The sequence below is a fragment of the Triticum dicoccoides genome, chromosome 6A (genome assembly GCF_002162155.2).
Source record: "Triticum dicoccoides isolate Atlit2015 ecotype Zavitan chromosome 6A, WEW_v2.0, whole genome shotgun sequence".
NCBI lineage: Eukaryota > Viridiplantae > Streptophyta > Magnoliopsida > Poales > Poaceae > Triticum > Triticum dicoccoides.
In genome coordinates this window covers 249,506,427-249,510,456 of record NC_041390.1, presented here as the reverse complement: position 1 = coordinate 249,510,456, position 4,030 = coordinate 249,506,427, and positions in this window count along the sequence as shown.

The window sequence follows — 4,030 nt, the reverse complement described above, 5'->3', positions numbered from 1 at the left end:
TACCCTATCAATTGTATGTTGGAGGCGCCTGCGCCGCGTCGGGGAAGCCGGCAGCCGGACCCAGAAGACCTCGTCGTTGTGAGGAACACCTCCACGCCGCTTACCCTATCATTTGTATGTTGGGGATCAATTCAGTGATAAAATCCACAAACAAAATCGTTAGTCACAAAACACCCACTCAGGTTGACCACACCTAAATACGCTGCCTCTGTCCATGCATCATAAGTTCATAACAGGTCTGCTATTATAATTTGGGTGAAGGGCACGACAACAGTGGGTTCATGATAGCTTAGTGATTGCGGCATGGCTAACATGCGGAAGGTAGAGACAGGCAGACAACGGGAAGAGGAAGGAAGAGGGTGAAGAAAAGAGCAGTCGGCCAAATGCAAATTCTGAGTGGTAGATCAAGGACGAAATGGTAGATCCACGAAAATCAATGACCTGCGGCAACATGCACGGGACGGGAAAAGGAGGTGAGAGCGGAGGCCGGGTGCGCCGCAAGGCAGCCGGCAGTGTGCTCGGGGGAGTAATAATTTATGTTAGAGGAAATCGCTAGACGATGGACTCTTCAGTTACACAGACGATATAATAGAAAGCGGCGCTTGCTTCAATAACCATGCAAGGGCTACTCTAAGCGTGTAGCAGGAGAGAGAGGAAATGCAAGAATTCCAAAGGTTTGGGAGTGGATATAAATTGGACACGGGAGAGAGAAAATAAATAAGGAGAGGACGGAATCACCGGTGAAACCAGCGACTTCTCTACCTTTCCCATTTTTACTCCACATGGGCCACGCGGGAAGGTAAACAGGCAAGCAAATGGGCAAAGTGTGGGCTGGATGATTACATGTGTGGTTTGTCTAAAAAAAGGTCTGTGGTTAGCCTGTGGTGGGACCTCCTACTTGTAACTGAACCTAATGTGTCAGTAGTGGGTCCCTTCTATAAGCCTGTACCAAATGCTGATGTGGCTTGGCTGGTGATGTGGATAGCTTGCAGGTTTAGATAAATAGAATAGTGGAGATGAATCTCTTAGGTATATAGGATTTGGCAGTTGTTGAGTATAATGTTTATTTAGAAAACATAGTATAGCGTATGATTTATTTCACCTTATCTTGTACTTCAAAATGATCATGTACTCCTATATATATACCAACGAGGCTCAAGCAAATAAAAAACGATTCCATCAATCCTTCTCTATTTCTTCTAACATGGTATTAGTCTAACCGATCCAATCCTAGCCGTCTCCCGCCGTGATATGGCCTCAAATGCCGCTGTTAAAAATATTATTAGTAAGTTGGAACCAGAGAAATACTGAAAAGTATATAGTTCCTGCCAGATGCTATGAGAAAAAGAGACAAGCTACTAATGTACATTGCAGCAAGGCACATATTTTCGTTGGACATATTCCAGTTCAACTTGATGCGGCCGATCGACAGACAATCGACGCCGCTATAATTTTTGTCCGACGTTTCACGGTACAAATTCAACAACTTCAAATATCAGGAAAAAGGAACAGCAGGCTTACGACCATATAGAAGCAAACCAGCTTGAACTACACGTACACCCTTCAGTTGAGGAAGTGTGTGGGCGATTCGACCAGAATCAGCAGAAAATTAGACGATAGCCCGTCCAATCAACTCGCCAGGAATACAAACCCTAGATCGGTTGTCAACTCGTAGCCACTGAAGCCATACAGGCGTTTTTCGGTTTTCTATTTCCCAAGACCAAACTAACCGAAACCCATAGCAGCCGAAGCCATACATGCGTTTTCCGTTTTTCTATTTCCCAAGACCAAACTAACCGATACAAGGGCAGCACCCAGGCCTTAATATGGCCAACCAGATACGACTTGGCCTAGACTCCTAAACAAAAACGTCAGCTAAGCTGACTACCCAGACACGGCGCAACGTAATACTAGTCCAACTCTCTCTCCTATCTCAAATATAATCACTAATTAACTAATTTAACTTGATGCGACCGTGGACAGACAATCGACACCGCTATAAGTTTTGTCTGATGTTTCACAATATAAATTCAACAACTCCAAATATCAGGAAAAAAGAATAGCAAGCTTACGACCATATAGAAGCATACCAGCTTGAACCACACGCGCACCCTTCAGTTGAGGAAGTGCGTGGGCAATTCGACCAGAATCAGCAGAAAATTAGACGATAGCCCGTCCAATCAACTCGCCAGGAATACAAACCCTAGATCGGTTGTCAACTCGTAGCCGTCGAAGCCGTTTTCTGTTTTTCTACTATTTCCCAAGACCAAACTGACCGATGCAAGGGCAGTGCCCAGGCCTTAATATGGCCAACCAGATACGACTTGGCCTAGGCTCCTAAACAAAAACGTCAGCTAAGCTGACTAACCAGACACGGCGCAACATAGTACTAGTCCAACTCTCTCTCCTATCTTAAATATAATCACTAATTAACAGTATGTACGACCGCCTCCACACGGCGTTGGTCGCTCGGGCGCCAGCGCTGACGCGGTCGTCCAGACGTCGTCATACATCGGTCGCTGTCGCCGGCTTCAGCTCGGACTCCACCATCACCCCGTCTCCACCGGGTGACGTCCACGACTTCACGTGCGATTAGATTGATCACACAGTCGTGTCGTGATCCGTCCCGCCCACGCCGTGCGATCGATAGGACCCGTCGGTTGCGCGCGTCTTTGCAGGTCCTGTGAAGATTGTTCCGAGTTCAGCGTGCCCCTCCATCGATCAAGTATCGGGTTGCCGCTGCGTCGTCCCATCAGACCGCAGCGCCGCCGCCCCGTGGTTCTTCCCGCGACTACATTGACCCGCGCGCTGTCGCTGCATCACTTCTTTGGGCTGTAGTGCCATGGCCCGCGGTCTATCACTGCCTCGGTGACGTTTGTTCCAGGTTGTCTCCGTGGTTGCACCAACCCTCGCGCTGCCACTATGTCGCCTCATCGGGTCGTAGCGAGCCTAGCACGTGGCCCCTGCCGCCTGTGGCTCTCCCCGCGGCTGCATCGACCTGCCTGCCGCCGCTGCACCGCTCCTTTGGGCCGTAGCGCCGCGGCCCACTGTCCCAGCCGCCGCCCCCGAGGTCTTCTCGCTGTCGCTCCGACCCGCATGCTGCAGTTGCGTTGCCCCTTTGGGTCATAGCGCCGCCACCTGTGGTCCACACCGCCATACCCGCGCGTAGACTTCCCGTAGTATGAGCCACACCGCCTTCCTTGACGCGGGAACGCCATCGTCCACGCCAGTCTTTGTCATGCTATCAGGTTCTTCACCTACTTTGAGTACCGCCGCCGCGCTACTTACCTAGCCGTCGTCGTCAAGCTGCCGCCGCCGCTCTTCTTCGACCGCCGCCGCTACCCCCGTAGCCGCCACCACCCGTCCAGCCCCTTCATCTTCGTCCAGCACCAGCTCGTCGCCAGTGTCGCCGTCATCTTCCCCGATCACTTTGTCTATTCTGACCACCGTTGGTGACATCAGCCCCACGCCGATTGGCCACAACCATCGTCGAGTCTCCTTCTCCGCTGGCTCCTCTGACTGCTCTACATGGCGTTCAGCTCGTGCAAGTCCCTCATCTACGCATGCCCGATGCTAGCAACACCGATGAGTGCCTTCGTCCACGGCGTGTTCCTGGGCCTGGCAAGCCTGGTGCGGCGATTCGTCAACTTTGTCTTCGTCTGTCTACGCATGCTTAGTGCTGGCAACACCGATGTGTGCCTTCGTCCATGATGTGTCCCCGAGGCTTAGCAAACCCGGCGCGACGCCTCGTCAACACGTCTTCTTCCCGGCGCATCACTACTTCGCCACCACTGCGCCCATGGCTAACTCGGTGCCTCCTTGCGCCCGCAGCTTCACGGGGATTTTCTCGACACCGGCAACCCTGACTAAACATCAACCACGACATATTTCGCACGGCTACCTCGACCACGACTACATCACCCTACGTTCTCGGCTACCTTGACAAACAGCACAAAGGGTTACCGTCTTGCTTGAGCAACCTCGTCGGTTTTTACTCCAACCACGACTTTTGCGATGCATCAGCCGTTAT